At 34.9% G+C, this 18425-nt stretch overlaps 1 protein-coding gene across 2 annotated transcripts in view; it reads left to right on the forward strand.

Annotated features, from left to right (window-relative positions):
- The first annotated feature begins 1139 nt into the window (after window positions 1–1139).
- Window positions 1140–18425, forward strand: part of LOC106457929 — a 51109-nt gene continuing 33823 nt past the window's right edge. The window contains exon 1 of one of the 2 annotated variants that reach the window (XM_013917377.2): window positions 1140–1492. The gene's annotated coding sequence lies outside the window, so the exon portion shown is untranslated. The remainder of the gene's footprint in view (window positions 1493–18425) is intronic. The other variant, XM_022384013.1, reaches the window with a different exon arrangement.

Raw genomic sequence — 18425 nt, forward strand, 5'->3', positions numbered from 1 at the left:
TAAACGCCGTGGTGGACAGTTATTTTCAGTTGTGACAACATATTTTTTAATGAATATAACTTACATAACGCCACTAAACGGTCACTTCACTAAACGCCGTGGTGGACTGTTATTTTCAGTTGTGACAACATATTTTTTAATGAACTTTTCCAAAAAAAAAAGATTTATCAGATCACAGTCTGATAGATTTTGTTAACATAAATACATCAGCTTTCTTGTGCATGTAAATAGCATCAACAAGCCGTTCTTCTCGTTCGTCAGTACTTCAACCATGAGATACGCCGTATAAAATATTTATCAGTTAATAACACATTCTAGTAAATATGTGTTTTTAAGTAAGACTTTATTAATGTAGATCCTTTTTCTATGGTCAAGAACCCTTAATAGCTATGTCTGGAACAGTACTTACTACATTAACGTAGAAAAGCAAATCGCACTCCGAATATACACATATATATATTATATATGTATGTGTATGAATATCTGCTATACTTATATATATATCTGTGTTCTCAGACGTAATACGATCAATAAAAAAAAACGCATGATAGTAGTCCTACAAAATGCGATTATAATTGTGGGGGATGGCATAACTAGTAAAGCATGACATGTTTTCTAGTTCTTTTAGGTTTCGTGTTTGTACGAATGATACGCTTAACATGAAGTTCGAAGCATGAAAAATGTATTTTTGCATTATTTTCTTTTAGTACGTAAACGCGAGGTTAATTTCGAATGCAATACTGACAACATTTCGTAATCCTACAGTGAAATTTCCTAGAACTACTGGTAATGTTTCACAAGCATGTAGTCAGTAGTGGATTGCCCACTAATTTATCATGTTTCATTAAACGCCTGACAAATATAATTAGTAATGTATGTCACAGCTCCGAATAGAACTTTTTAATATTTTATTTAAATTGAAAACGGACTATGACAGAACTTGCCTACTCTGTCCGATGACATCTGTGACCGCCAGATCATTGTGAAGAAAATAATTGTACTTCGAGATTTTATCTCATCTCTTGTATTAAGTCAGTGACAAACGAAATATAGTTCAGCTCATAAGTTTTGATTACACGCATGATTCGCATTTAGTACATCGTCTTCTCACCAGAGTGCTAGATTGTAGCACTTTATGGACAGATTTTACCTTTACTGGTATAGGAATCGTGATGTATCAACAGCTGTCCCTGTACACATGTTAAAGAAGGCTGACTGACTCTCCGAGATTTATGTAGAGAAGCCCACAGTAATAAACGTTATTCAAGTGCGTAGGCTAGCTAAAAGCAAACGAAGCTTTCGCCGGGACTCTCTGGCACTGTGAACATCGATTTCCCCGCAACTCCTCGTGATAACTAGTTGTCAAGAGCGTGGTGTATAGAGTAATTATTTTCGAAAGAAAAGTGAATTGGCATTAATTAATTTTAATAAAAGTTAAACAGTCGATAAAAGAAAATATAAACTAAGCATAGATGAGTTGAAAATAGAAAAGGTAAGTGTCTTATTAAAATTTTAACTGTCTGTTGTTTTCTCTCCAATGTGCAGAGCTAAACAGCTGTAGGCGAAATAGGAACATTACGCGTGGGTTCTTGTGATTTGCTTTCAAAAGCTAATAGAAATAACATAGAACCACATCACCAGTTTATGTTACATATATTGATCCAAGTTATGTGCTAGGTGTTATATATACATACAAGAACGGAATATATGTCAGATCAGCCGTGCAATCGACGTTCGTGTTATTCTTTATTCACTCTTTCTACGCGTTCAAAGTTTCAAAAGTAGCTCAGTGGCATATTTATACAATTGCAAATACTGGTGAATATTTTTGCAGGTAGAAGTATAATACAGTCTATATATAGTTTATCAGTAACGGTCGCTACGACGTAACTGATTCAAATTCATCTTTATCAGTATCAGTCGCTACGACGTAACTGATTCAAATACATCTTTATCAATATCGGTCGTTACGAAGTAACTGGTTCAAATACATCTTTATCAGTATCGGTCTCTACGACGTAACTGATTCAAATACATCTTTATCAGTATCGGTCGCTACGACGTAACTGATTCAAATACATCTTTATCAGTATCAGTCACTACGAAGTAACTGATTCAAATACATCTTTATCAGTCACTACGAAGTAACTGATTCAAATACATCTTTATCAGTATCAGTCGCTATGAAATAACTGATTCAAATACATCTTTATCAGTATCGGTCACTAAGACGTAACTGATTCAAATACATTTTTATCGGTATCAGTCGCTATGAAATAACTGATTCAAATACATCTTTATCAGTATCGGTCACTACGACGTAACTGATTCAAATAAATATTTATCGGTATCAGTTGCTACGACATAACTGATTCAAAGACATCTTTAATACTCATATTCTTATTCTAAATAAGCTGGTGTGATATATAATAAAACATCTCATAGTGCCTCTTACAAAGAAACCACAAAACTGTGTCACATGTACCATATAAATGCTAGCTGATAAAATGCAGGGAGAAAGCGTTTCTTGATGGAAAACGAGATATCTTTGCAATAGCTACGTTCAATCTAATCCCCTGGGACTTTCTGAAAATTGCTCACTGTTACCTTATCAGGGTATGATAACCGATTCCAGTGTATTCTCTTTAAAACACGTATCAAGAAAGAGGAAGAGACCTAAGCGGAAGCCGCACAACTGATAGAATGTCAAGTTTAGTCCAAAATTAGTATGGGTAAGAATCCTGGCATTTTAAAAACTTTTACGCATATGTGTCAGGATAATTCATTTACATTATAGTGTGCTAACCAAGTAATAATAGAATGTTAGTGCAAAATGAACATTCACTAGTAAAACATCTGGATATCGCAATAGCAAGTTTCTGTTAAATAGCTTTACTTATTGTAGTCTAGATTTTTTAAAGAATGTTCTTGTTTGACAAATTTTAATAGAACTAACATTAGCAGTGTTAGCAACGATGCAAGACTTACACACTTGTTCCGAATCAGAAAGCGATATTAACTTTTGTTTTCTGTAAGTTTAAGCGTAATGCGTCTGACAACAAGTTGTTATAGCATGGACTTGATGAGCTTGTTTGATAATTAATGATATTTCGGGTCTTGTTACAATCCACTGCTATAGTTCATGTATTTTTCATTCATTATCTATTACTTTTTTCAGATCCAAATCAAACGACCAAGCAGTTTCATGACGTGCAAATTATTCAGTAAATACTATTACTCTTCATTAGCCTGCTAATTGTAGCTGTATAAAGCAATTACGATAAACAGAAACAAAAAGAAGCCGTTATACTCTGTACTAAATGTATTTACTCTTAGTAAAGTAATTGTATCGAATATTATAATTTTTACCGAAATTTAATTTTATTGCAAAAGCTCTTATCAGTAATTAGTTTTAATATTTTAAATCAACAATTACACTTGTCAAGGAACGAACTATAGATCCTTATACCTAATACTGCCGCTTAAAAAAAAAAAAAAAAAAAACGAACGTTTGTTTTTGAATTTCGCGCAAAGCTACACGAGGACTATCTGCGCTAGCCGTCCCTAATTTAGCAGTGTAAGACTAGAGGGAGGCAGCTAGTCATCACCACCCACCGCCAACTCTTGGGCTACTCTTTTACCAACGAATAGTGGGATTGACCGTAACATTATAACGCCCCCACGGCTGAAAGGGCGAGCATGTTTGGTGTGACGGGGATTCGAACCCGCGACCCTCTGATTGCGAGTCGAGCGCCCTAACCACCTGGCCATGCCGGGCCCGACGTTTGTTGATGACGTGAGATGTGTATTAAATATTATAATTTTTAAAACTAACGTTTACTTTCCTTATCGTAGATCACATTTTAATTTATGTCATTTTAAAACAAACTTTTTGCATGCATTCCCCAGATGGGTGAACAGCAAATTTCTGTGCTTAAAACTCTAAAAATTCAGGGTTCGATTCTCCATTGAGCAGAGCACAGATAGTTCATTGTGCAGCTTTGCTCTAAAATAAGAAAATAAAACACACTTCTTGCATAACATAAACCACATTTTACTTACCACATGATTTAATAGAAAGTAACTTAACTAGCTAAAACATACGCTAATTAGATGTGTTGTAAGGACCCACACTCCTTCATACTTACATGTTTTTAGCAGTCTGTTTATGCGTGCAAACACAATAGTGAGATGTAGTGTGTCAGGTGTTTACTTAAGCCTCATGAATGTAGGACTGTAGCCATATTGTATTATAGTTAGTTTGCAATACAATGCGTAAGAGCAAGGATCGCTCCCACTATAAAAGGGGCGGGTGCTCATCTAGCAGGAGATTTATTACCAAAGAATTTTTCTTTGACCATCTGTTAAAATAATTTAAAAAGAATTACATTTATATAAATAAACTAATATACTATGTTGACTATCCGACAGATGGTTGGACAGACTTGTAAATTGTAGTAAAAGTCCGACTGTGTCCCAATTGATCAATGTCTTCAACAGTAGCCAGAATTCGACTATATTCCAACATATCATGCGAAATACGTTAAAAATTTGTATTATGAGAGCCGATAAGCAGTCCGAAATCTGTTTATCTCGAATACAAGCAGGAAAACTTAAATTCAGTGGTGCTTAAAGTGCAATCTGGGGAAAGTGAATGACTGAAAGTGTGTGATGTGGTCTGAAGATTCGTGTTTCACTATTTGGTCTACTAAGAGTAATAATGTTGAGAAAACTAGGTGATGCTAGGATATCATTATGATAGTACAAAATCGCTGAAGATGTTAATATAGTGTAGAATCTTTCTTGTAGCAGACGTTGGGTTCTTTCATTTCTTTCGAAGGAAAACAAATCCAAAATGTACTTAAATTTTTTTGACAGTCATACCCTTCCATCAATGCTGCATTTTTACCCTGGTGAACAATGGTTCCTCTAAGACGATAATGCAGCAACCCACCATATGTAGTATCCAAAATTAATTCAGTTATCACGACAGTAATTTGAGTAATCTTCATTAAATAGAACAATCACCAAATCTTATTTTCAGTCTGGGATGAACTTAAACTTCATGTTTGCCACAGTAATCCTCTGTCACTAAAAACCTGTGAACTGATTGCGTTGTACAAACTCATTGACTAGATTTGGTTTGTTTTGAATTTTGCGCGAAGCTAGCCGTCCATAATTTAGCAATCAAAAACTAGGGGGAAGGCAGCTAGTCATCACGACCCACCGCCAACTCTTGGACTGCTCTTTTATCAACGAATAGTGCGATTGACCGTCACGTTATAACGCCCTCACGGCTGAAAGGGCGAGCATGTTTGGTGTGACGGGGATTCGAATCCGCGACCCTCAGATTGCGAGTCAAACGCCCTAACCACCTGACCATTCTGGGTCCCTTTGAGTACATTCTAAAAAAAAATCGGTATTTTGTTGAAAGTTCGTCCAAAAAAAAAAGGTGGCAGTTCTATTAAAATGGTCATTCATGGTTTAGCAAAACACAATTAAAAAAACTGAAACTAGATAATACAAAATATGTTTAATAGCAAGAACTCACATAATGCATTAATAATGAAATAAAGAAACAGTAGGAAGATGATTTTTATAAGTGATCAGGAAGCAAATATTCAAGGTGAAAATTGGTGTTTTATGTAATTGTGTTATTCTAAGATGTCTATCTTCTTACCTACATGATCAGAGTATCTTATATTAAAGACAATTTTTTCCAGGGTCTAGATTTTCATTGTAATTTATTCATGTATTCAGTGATTTTCTGGTTCCTTATAATTATGAAATCTTATGCACCCTAAAGGCTGAGAAAGTGCTAGATTATACCGATGTGTATCTTGGCTAGAATAAGTTTTATAGCTAGATCATATAAAAGAGAAATAACCAAGGTATTCCCCAAAAAATGTATCTTTATATATACTTCACTTGTAAAAAAAAAAAAAAATCAAATTACAACACAGTGCACAAACACGACAGCTTATACGACTTTCGAGTGTCTCTCCCTACTTCGTTATAATCAATTGCAAAACTCCGTCATAAGCCCGTCATGTCCAAAGCATACCACTCCTTCCTGAATTCTTTCCTATAATCCATTTAGGGTACGAAGGTGACGGTTTCCTAGCATCCATTTCAATAGTCATATCGCACAGCAAACTATAGGCGCTTCGTCTGGCGATTTGACTTGTATGTCTTCTTATTTAATAGCTATTACATACCATTCCCAAACAATGTCAAAGTGTAGTTCTGATTTATTCCGTTCCACCGCGACTTTATTTCAGTTATAGTTGCTATTTAACTTGATGATTTGCACATTCAAAATCGTTTTGATTTAACATACCCAACACTCTGTATACAAGGAAGTTGTCAACATGCATGCTCACTGATTCATAAATGAAATTTAGTGCAGAGACAAATTGTTGAAAACTCACTATTAGTCTTAATTGACAGGGACCGAAAAAAAAAGAGGCAAAACTAAATATGAAAATTAATATTTATTTTTCTTTTGAGAAATCCTGATATTATTAAGATGTATTGTACGCTTTATTTTTCATTATTACGGTTACAATTTCTGATTAATTGTCAGTTACTGGTGCAATATGAACTAAAGACAAAGCCCTAATAAATTAGTTTTTCATTAATTTTTTTCAAGGATTTGAAAGGATCTGAGCACGGATGAGAACTTCTAAAATCTTTGTTTTGGAGGGGGTGATTTCCGTAAGCCCTTCACTACTTTGCTGTAGTAATGCTCCGTATCATCTTAATGCTAAGTTTTTCTACCTCGCACAGTTATCTTTGAACGTACTCTTTACTAAGGGGTATATGCTTTAATTTTTATTAATACTTGCTAACAAATGTTTGTTTGCATAATTTCGCGCCAAGCTACATGAGGACTATTTTATCTAGCCGTCTCTAGCTTTGAACTGAGAGACTAGAGTGAGGGCAGTTTATCCGACACCACTCACCGCCAACTCTTGTGGTACTCTTTACCAACGAATAGTGGGATTGACCGTAATCTTATTACGCCCCCAAGGCTGATAGGAGACGGAATTCGAACCCACGACATGCAAATTGTGGGTCGAGTGCCCTAATTACCAGACCATATAAGACCGCAAATAAATGCTGCCGATAATCGGATTTCCAATATGCCTGTGTGTGTGTGAAGACACAAAACAGAGTGGAATTACTTCAAAGGAATCTTCATATAGTTCTTCATAATCTTTAATTATTGGTTTCGTAACTCCATAATAACTCTTCATAATTAATTGTTTAATAAAACTCAATCAGTATTATAAACACAAAAGACAAAACCAGATATTAAAAAAAAAAAATATTTATTTCAGAAATTATGATACTGTTTAATTATCTTGTCTGTTACCAGGTGTGGCCCACTGGTTAGAGGGATTCGACTATGAATTCCTTGCAGCAAAAAGTCGCTCCGAGCTTAGAGGCCATGGATGCGTTATAAAAGTAACAAAAAAGTCCTACTATTCGACCAAACAAGAATAGCCAAAGAGGTTGGTTGGCAGTGGGGGGTAGCTTTGCGCGCAAATTCTAAACAAATAAGCTCTTCTATGTTTGTTTTTCTCCTAATTGCGTTTACAATTTGTAATTAATTATTAATTACTAGTTCATGCTGACGTCAAATACCGGCAAGTTAGTTTATCTCATAAAGTTTACTCAAGGGTCTGGAAATTTATACGTTGTCACGAAACAAGTTGAATTCTCTTCTAAGTGATTGTAAGTAATAAAGCAAAATAATTTGCGTAGTCCATCATTTTTATTTACCGATTTCTAATATCTTTATTATAATAAGCTTATTATTTAGTTTATGGGGTTTATAACTGTGAGCTGAATATATTATATGTGTGTTAAAACCTCAACTTGCTATCAGGTGTTCTCGAATTTGGTAAAAATTTGAGAATTGTTATCAAACAACAGTGCTGGTCAGCTATAGAAGAATATTTCCAACAGCCCCCTCAGTGGCACAACGGTATGTCTGCGGACTTACAACGCTAGAAACCGGGTTTTGATACCCGTGGTGGGCAGAGTACAGATAGCCCATTGTGTAGCTTCGTATATAACTACAAACAAATATTTCCAACAGATTTTCCCCACTTCCATCAAACAATTTTCATGAACAAAGTTTTGACCAGAAGTTGACCTTCGTCCTTGAAATGAGTTCATATGAAGCTTATCACTTAGTTATAAGAGATATTTTCTATGCAGGTTTATTACATTTGTTGAGGTAATTTCTTCACAATTACAAATGATTCCACAGAAAAGACCGTCTTTCACGTTAAACAATTTATTTATCAATGTAAGAACCAAAACAATGTTTTAACATTCGTCAGAGGCAATCAGGGTGAAACAAACGTTAATCATGAACCATGGGGGCTTTCTAAAGATCAAAATATAATTTATAATCGATATATATATGTGTGTAGAATTGAACTTTGCTGGTATTGTTTTCGAGAGTGAAGACTCCAGGACTCCAATGTCTTTAACAGCGAGAGTACTCAACTGACGAACCAATGCATTCTAATCATTATAAATTTTTGTTTTATGACTCCAAACACCTAGTTAGCACGGTACATTAAGCTAGCTCTATTCATTAGTGGGTTACTATATGTTCAGATCTATGTTGGTATCTTGCTTTGATCAGAAGTTAATGATGATTTAGGAGTTATTTGGCTAGCTTGAGTTAACAGTTGCTTTGTCACCAAGGAAAAATTAATTTTCCTTTTAAATAATTGCCTGAATATACACTGAGAAACCTTTCCTGTATACAATAATACTAGCTCACATTAATTCAAAAACTCCTAACATGGCTAAATGCTCGTTTGTTTGATGTTAAACACAATGGGCTATATATGCAATGCCCACCACGGGTATCGAAACCCGATTTTAGCGTTAGAAACTTGTAGACTTACCGCTGAGCTATCTAGGGGTCCATGGTTAACTGAAAATTGCAGGTTTTTTTTCAAACTATGTCAGCCAACTCAGGTAGGTCAAAAATACGAAATCTTATGAGAACGGCAGTTTTGAACTATGTCAGTTCTCATCAACCCAGTTAAGAAATCTTACCCCTGAGAAAGGTTTGAAGGCATATAATGTATAAACCTCGTTATGGTTCTTCGAGAGAAAAAATGTTTGAGAACCACTGGTTAAATAAATATTAAAAAATGTTCCTAAGAGAAGAGCGTTATTTTCTTGTCTGTCTACTACAAGATCACTTTAACTGAACTTGTGTATACTTAAGGTTATAAAATACAGCGAATAAATAAACTTTTTTATGACAATTTTCACAGATAACTGGAAAACTATGTGGTTAGTATAATCATGATAATTTATCGGTTCATGAAGGTTTCTAGATTGATATAGTTTTTCGGGGGGGGGGGAGGTAAGTTTTATGACAAACTTTAACATTTATTCTCCAAGGAACTCAAAATATGACTGTCAAGTTATTTTTCAAAGGAGGAGACCTATTCAGAATCTAGAAATGAGCTATTAAGGCCACAGTAAACGAGGAACCACCCCACCTATTCCTGGCTGTAGTACAATAACGTTTCAACGTCCTTTCTCTGGCAAGATAAATTTCTAATGGTTTTGCCCCACCAAGACCCAGCATGTCGCAACACTCGGGTTTGGATTGTTAAGATGATGGATGGAACAAAGACTGTCAGCTTTGATCATTTGAGCATTTATAGCAGAAACCTCAAGTACATTTCATTACTTAAAAAATGCAGGCTTGCAAAAACTGTTATAGCCAGTATAAATCGTATAGTTAGCATGTTTTATTATGCTATGAGAAAATTGTTCTTTTTTAAAAATTCTTGAGAAAGACGAACAGCTTGGTTGTACAATATAGATGTGAGCAGCACTATGTAGGGATAAGAAAATAAGTACAGGGTAAGAACACACGTAAAGATATGAAAAGCACGTAAACAGAAACAACAATGACGTACTTGACATTTATACGTGTACGGGAGACACGTGAGCCCGTAAATTGCTTCTTATTGTACAACTACTTAAGTTTCTACCCGTACAAGCAATACAGTCAGTCAAACGTTGTGTTAGTTTTTTCTGATCTTTATACGTATATTTTGGTTTACAGCGCATTAGATGAGCAGTAAAATCTGCAGCAAATTTTAGAAGGCTATTCATGCTAGTAGTAACCTTGAGGGATTCCAGAAACAGTGATAACTTCAAACACTATCGTGTTATCATGTAAACGGTCATGTTTGATGTACAGTTCTCAGACGATACAGTAATAACTACGTAGGTAAAGCCAAATAGGGAACTGGGTAATTATCAATATAAACTAGATAAAAAGAAAGCTTAAATCTTAAAGCTATTTTTTTTATCATAAAACGTATACGAACACATAAACTTTACAATTACAATTACATTATATTCATCGTGACCGAAATAAAGGTTTTTTTCAACACTTGGAGGAATTGAACTTAAATAAGTTTTCAAAAATGAAAACTTGAGAAAAGAGCAGCGAATCTATAAATATTTTTCATTTAAAGATCAAAAATAGTTTTATCCAGCGAACTTAAGAGCGAACTTAAATCTTTTCAAACTTTATACTTCTTAAAATATATTATTTTAAAAAATTAAAAATAATTTTCGGTTAGAAGGGTCCTGTTTTGCAAATGTAAAATTTTCAGCAAACTAAAGCTTTCTTAAATGTAAAATTTTCATCAAACTAAAGCTTTCTTAAATGTAAAATTTTCATCAAACTAAAGCTTCCTTAAATGTAAAATTTTCATCAAACTAAAGCTTCCTTAAATATAAAATTTTCATCAAACTAAAGCTTCCTTAAATATAAAATTTTCATTAAACTAAAGCTTTCTTAACTGTAAAATTTTCATCAAACTAAAGCTCCCTTAAATGGGAAATTTTCATCAAACTAAAGCTTCCTTAAATATCAAATTTTCATTAAACTAAAGCTTCCTTAAATGTAAACTTTTCATCAAACTAAAGCTTTCTTAAATGTCAAACTTCAGTCAAATATCACTGACGACAAATATCTTTGGTACGTTTACGTTAAAAGAAAAGTAAAACAAAGCTGTTTAAAGGAAAAATTTCCACAAACTGAAATACGCATGACTTCATCAGCGATGGTACGTCATCCATACAACAACCACTTTACGATATTTAGAAAACCCCTACGTGAGAGTCAACCCTAAGGAAGAAAGATCTATCTCCCGAAAATGCTAAGCTTTTCGGGTATCTTTAATTGTGATTAATTGTGGGAACACCATCCAAATCTTCCAGTCGTTTGCAGAGCTATTTATCACTGCTGTAGGGACTTCTAGACTATTATAGGGGCTCATGGTTGGTCACGCTTACATAGACATAGAGGCAATTACAAAACAAATTAGGAACGTTGTTTGTTCATGTTTCACGCTCAGTGCATTCATGGGCAATCAGCTGGTTTATCTTTGCACATGAGAGCAGTCAATGTGCTCCCAAAATTATCAACATGGAACATTTCTTTTTTTACCCCAACAACTTTCAATACATTTAAATAACTATCTGTCATACATGAAAACATGTGCGTGTACATTTATTCCCAATTTCCGCCATTATGATTGGGTAGAATTGTGTAATAACCATAATAATCTATGTATCATTATGCTAATTCTATCACACAGCGCTTTATGAAATGTGTTCATGAAAACACCGATCAGACAGGTGGTTCATGACTTTTGATATATAATTCTCGAAACATAATCATTTCATATTTCAATTCCACTCAACTTTCCTTCATTCTTATTACGTAATTTTAAGTACATTTTTGACCAAAAGAGGCCAATACTTCACCTTTGACTTATGGATGTACTATTAATGGCACTCAATCTTTTTCCAATGATAATACCACCGAACAACATCGTGTGAAAATTGATCTAAGTTCATTCACAGCACTCAAACTTCCCACTCCATTTGCACCCAGTCCATTAACACTTCTGAAAAGGAAGAAGTTGAAATACGGTGTTGAGTATGTAATTATTATTCGATGTTATTCTCTAACTACTGATTTATACTTTTTACTCTCTCCTCACACCAAATTTGTTTGTTACAAAAGCTTTGTTTTCTTAGTCAATATACTTAACAAAACTTACTATCGCGTGACATGTGACATTAGTTATTTTTCGAATGCGACTTTTTTTTAGCAGTATTTTCATAGGATGCCGGGTGTGGCTTAGTGGTAAGCATGCTCGGACTGAATTGAGAGTCCAAGCTCACATCTTATTGCTACAAAAACGAGTTCTGCACTTTATGGCTGTAGGTGCGTTATAAGAATGATATTAAAATCCCACTTTTTGGTTAGACAAGAATAGACCAATAGTTGGTGATGAGTGTTGCTGACTGGCTACCTTCCCTCTAGTCTATCAGCTCAAACCCAGGAACGTCTATTTGCTTATATTCCTTGAGTAGCTATGCGCGAAAATTGAAAAAAACAACAACAAAAGAATCTAGTTTTCAAAAACAAAGAAATGTGGAACTAAAAGAGTGGTGGTAATAAGTACTGCCGGATCAGAAAGAGACAAGAAAAATGTGAATACCAGTCCACAAATCCTGTTCTTAAGCAGGAAAAGATGGCGCTATTATATAATATTCCTCCATAGAGATATCTTAGTATTTCAGGTTTGCTAGTATTATAGACAAAAGTTTAACATATGTCAATTTTCTAAATATTTCATCATCAGGGGATGTGATGGTGGTAACTATTTTTGACCCAAAAGCAATGCATGACGAGGAAGCCATTTCAGTAACTGAGCCGAAAGCAACGTGTGATGAGAAAACTGTTTCTATTTTTGAGCCGTGAGCAATGCATGACGAGGAAACTATTTCAATAATTGAATACAAAACGTGTGTGACGAAAAAACTGCTTCTATTTTTGAGCCGAAAGAAACGTGTGACGAGACAACTGTTGCTATTTTTGAGCCGTAAGCAATGCATGACGAGGAAGCTATTTCAGTTATTGAGCCCAAAGCGTGTGTGACGAGGAAGTTATTTCAAATACTGAGCTTAAAGCAGAGTGTGACGTCATTGATGAAGAAGCTATTTTTAAATATTAAGCCTAAAGCAGAATGTCACGTGTTTTACTGACTTTTGTCCCCAACATAATCTTAATTTATTGACGTTTTAGTCTAATAACGGCCTGCGAACCATAATATGAATAATACGCGCTTTTGGTCAGAATTATGCCTCTGTCTTTGAACATTTATTTTTGGATCCACGTTTCACTTAGCTCAAGCCACATGTAAAGTTTCAACGTAATAATCATTATATCTTCTTATAGCCAACAATCAACAAAAAGGAAACAGAACTGAACGTCCTATTATGGTAATGAAACGAAAGATGAAAAGTTAAGAAAGGTTTTTGTATGTTTACATTTCATGTGTATGACATGTATATAGGTGTCTCTTAAATTCCTTTGTCTATTTTAATCTGAATGTTGACATCTCGGATATTTTATACATGAATTCCTCTGTACGTCTGTGTTTCTGTAACAGACTATTTGGTTTATTTCTGTATGTTTGAGTTTGAGTCTCTAAATACTTGAATGCTGGTATATATTTACCCCAAAATGTTTATCTTTGTATATGAGCCTCTTTGTGTGTATTGAGAGTTTCTTCTTATGAATCTGTATGGATGTTTGTACATCTATTAGCTTGCATCTCATTCTAAATGCATAAAAGAAGTATCAGGAACTGAATGGAAAATAAAGCCTTTTCATAAATGCTAAAGTTTAGATCCACATAGACCTGAAGTACCAAAGTTTGCATGCTTGAACTTTCTGCATGTATATTATTTACATATTTGTGGCTTTTTTTTTGTCAGGGGAATTTGAAATAGGTCAGAAAAATTTGAGATTTAAGCAAAAAGTGAGGAAAATGTCAAGGAAATTCGAACCCCCAGGATCATTGTTTTGAAATATGCGTAACATCCTAAGCTAAGGCAGTATATTTCACCTTTGGCTTATGTATCTGTCAACACTAGCTATCTTCAATGACTGATCTTAATACAACAGTTCCAAAACACGTATAGTGAAAAGAAACTGAATGGGATATACGTCCCTTCTATCCTGGGCTACTTTCTTTTTAGCTGGCAGCAGTAGAATGTTGGCGAATATGTTTGTTTATAATCATACTAAACACAGACATTTTATCTCTTTAACATTTTTTATATTAACTAACACAACCAACATCATAGATCTTCATATAAGTTTACTTCTCACAATTTCTTCTATGAAATTCAAATATTAAACTCCTGCCAGCTTACCTTGTGTAATCTCAGTTTCAGGCAAAGATGTTCATGTACTAATGAATTAACTTTTTTGACAATTAAATTTTCTTTTTAGGGAGAAAAACCATTCAAAACAGTAGATACCTACTGATTTTATAACTGAGAAAATTCTAGAAAAATGAGTAGCGTACAAAAACAATACAGATTGCTTGAGGGACTCTAAACTTTCTTCATGGTTAGGAAAGAACCCAGTTTCAGATCTATAGGCATGGTGTATGTTATGTGATAGCAATTTTGAACTAGAACATATGAGGAAAGGGCATTTATGAGCCATGCACAAAGCAAAAAGCATAAGACCAAAATAAAGTTAAGTTTTGTTTGTTTGTAATGAAGCACAAAGCTACACAATGGGCTAATATGTGCTCTTCCCGCCACGGGTATCGAAATCCGATTTCTAGCGTTGTAAGTCCGAAGACATACCGCTGTGTCATTGGGGATTGTGCTACAGTTAAAGAAGAATTCATTTCTGGACTGCTTTCTGAAATAAGCTAGAACCATCGACTAATTAAAGTGAGTTGGAGGTGGAAAAAGATCAGTCGGTTGTACTGCCACCACCACCACCACAACAGCCTCAGTAATCAGGACAAAGGGTCACACCTATTTCAGCGTATATGTTAAATAACAAGGTTAGGTTTTGACACCAGAAACGTTATGGACGAGGAAAAAACATTCTGAGTCATTATTCCCGTAATTCAAGTTCAAAGACTGACCAACTGTTTAAAAGACGTTTCCTGACATCACTATAGCGCAGACATTTTTTGTAGCGCAAAAAGTTCTTATTCGATCCATTTTAGATTCAGCATTTATTTCAAAGAAAAGTTAAAGAGCAAAATTCAACAGCCAGGGACAGTTTTTATTGTATCATTTGACGAGTCATCGAATAAATGTTTACAGGAAGAACAAATGGACATTTTTGATGGACTTCTGTGATAGAGAAAAGAACAGAGCTGTAAGCAGATATTTTGACTCATTATATTTTGGAAACATAAGATCTGAAGATTTGCCTGGAACGTTTAAGGTAGGGCTTTCAAAACTCAATGTTGCAAACATTTGGCAAGGTTCAAAACATGGACTAAGTACCAACAGGAAGTTATTTGATGTTTTGGTGCAGGATCGGGGAGAAATCTGACCCTGACATCTCATTGGTTATCAATGGGGGTTCTGTGGACTGCATGTTGTATACGGAGCCTTCAAGTATGGAGCTAGTAAAACTGGATGAAAGCTGGACAGTGTGATGCAGTCCTGCTACAATTTTTTCTTTGATTTTCCTGCTAGAAAATATTATTAGGCTAGTAGTGAGGGAGAATGCACAATTACCTTTGAAGTTTTGTATCACTAGGTGGCAAGGATGTGTCTGTAGCTGAAAGGATCATCTAAACTTGGTTAAAGGTGAAGAACTATCTAAAACAAACTCAGAAACTGATCAAGAGTAAGCAGCCAACATGTCAATTATTTGCAAACTTTGCAGAACATACACAAGATGCTTTGATACCAGCAGAACTAAATTTCTTTGTGTCAGTTGCCAAAGTATCAGTTGCCCTTTTACAAACATTTCAAACGGATAAGCCAATGATGCTTTTTTAGCCAAGAAGCTTCAGAGTATTTTCCAAATAGTTCTTTCAAGATTCATGAAGAAGCAAGTGCTTGATTCTGCTAGGAATATGGCTCAGCTTATAAAGGTAGATGTTCATAACAAAGAAAATATTGTTTCTCAAAACAAAGTAGAACCTAAATTTGTAGCCAAGCAACTCACTGACCAAACAGAGAAAGACAATCAAGCTAGCCAAATGAAAGTAGTTGGATTTCAGAAAGTGTGCAGTGCTTTTCTACAAAATTTGGCTAAGAAACTGCTGGAGAGATGGCCTTTAAAATGTTATGTTGTAAGAACAATGAATGGTTTCGACCTAAGGTTTATTATTAAACACTCACAGATAGCAATTATAAAATATGAACTGATCTTGCAGAAGCTTCTTCAGTGCAAGCGGTTATTAGCAGGCAAGTGTGATGATTTACTCTAGCAGTTTAAACGGTGGGTTAGAGAAATACAAAGTTATATAATGTTCAGAAAAAGTCAAAACTGTGACCACAGAAAAGACAGGCTTGATTATGTTTATTGTGGCATCAAGCAGAAAAAAAAGACTCCTTCAAGGAACTTTGGAATGTTATCAAGATGTTATTGGCTTTGATTCATGGTCAGTCATCAATAGAAAGAGGGTTCTCAACCAACAAACATCTTGGTCCTCAATATGAGTAACGAACGCCTTACTTCATACAAAAGGATCTATGATGAGTTGAAAGAAACAGGATGTGAATTAGCTGATTTACCCATCACAGAGAAGGTGTTAAACGCATGAAGAAGTGGAACAACTAGGTGCCAGCTATATCTGAATGAGGTAAAGAAGAAGCAAGTTGCTAGTGAAAATTATTTGAGAAAGAAAGACCTTCGAGAGAAGATGATTGACTTGAAGGCAAACTGGAGTCAAGTGTAGAAGTGCTGCTGAAAGAGGCAAAACAAGCTCAGAACAAAATCAAAATGAACATATTTGTAAAATCAAGTGCTTTTAGAGCTAAGGTTATAGAAAAGAACAAGCAAATAGCGGAAAGAGATGAAAAATTGGGAAGTTTGAAAAGAGACTTGAAGGAATGTAACAGTTAGCAATGTCCGCTATGCTTATATTGAAGCCAATGGGAGATATAGCATTGGAAAACAGTATAAAAACTGACTTTTCATTACATGTTACTACATGACTAGGTGTTCTGAATGCACATTATTGAATTTTAATATCATGATATTGTATGCTGTTAGTAGCTACATACCAAAGATGGTTAACAGGTTGTTGATTGCATTTTGATAGCTAATATATAGTTTTATGTATTGAATTGTTTTCTTTGAATTTGGTGATCGATAAAGCTTAGGAAAAGACATGTACAAATAACTGCCTGGTGTGATTTTTATAGAAGTATTGTATAGATCAAATATTGATCTATGTACGAAGATAATAAGTTAGCCAATATCTGTTACTAAGTTACTCGTGCTTTAACTGTGCAGAGAATGTTGACTTTATTTGATTTAGGAAAAACACTTTTTATTCCAAATATTTACTTTGTTCTGTGTATACAGATTGATATGCATATTAACACTTTGAGACTACCCACTGTTGCACAGCATAGTGTGGTTGTAATAAACTGTATATCTACACTTATATAAATAGTTTCAATGCATTGTCTATTGCTGATAATTTGGTTTGTTTTGAATTTCGCGCAAAGCTACACGAGGGCTATCTGCGCTAGCCGTCTCTAATTTAGCAGTGTAAGACTAGAGGGAAGGCAGCTAGTCATCACCACCCACCGCCAACTCTTGAGCTACTCTTTTACCAACGAATATGGGATTGACTGACGCATATAAGGCCCCCACGGCTGAAAGGGCGAGCATATTTGGAGGGACAGGAATTCGAACCCTCGACCCTCAGATTGCGAGTCAAGCGCCCTAACCACCTGCCCATAGCGGGCTCATGTGCTAAAGAGTAATTGTTAATATTTAATCAGGTTAGAATATGTTTTAGTCTCAAATATTGATTTCGACAAATAATAATATCTTGGTTTTTGTTAGTCTGATTCGAATTTATAGATCAGAGAAAATTGACTTATGGTCAAGGAGAAGTTATGGAGTTGTGTATCATCTTCTCTGAGGGAATCTTATTTTATTCTAATTACTTGCTTGCTTGTTTGTAAGTAAACACAAAACTGCACAATGGGCTATCTGTGCTCTGCCCACCACGGGTAACGTTGTAAGTACCGCTGTGCCAGGGGGGGGGGGGGGAGCATTATAAGTACAGTTTTGGCCAAAATGTTTGCCTACAGTTCTATATTGATGCTATTGTCTACATGCATAGAGTATTTATTGAGTAAATGCCCGAGTAGGGTATGATCGGAGAAACATGTACGAGTTGTTATTCTGGTCTCTTATAAGTTGTTTTGAGCATTTTTTTTTGTTTGTCAAAACACACATACAAACTTGTTTTGTATAGAGGGGTGTGCTTTTGGTATAATCTGTTTCGAAACAAATCAACGCTTTGTTCAGGCAATTTCTCTGTTCTTGG

This window comes from Limulus polyphemus, unplaced genomic scaffold, assembly GCF_000517525.1.
Source record: "Limulus polyphemus unplaced genomic scaffold, Limulus_polyphemus-2.1.2 Scaffold393, whole genome shotgun sequence".
NCBI lineage: Eukaryota > Metazoa > Arthropoda > Merostomata > Xiphosura > Limulidae > Limulus > Limulus polyphemus.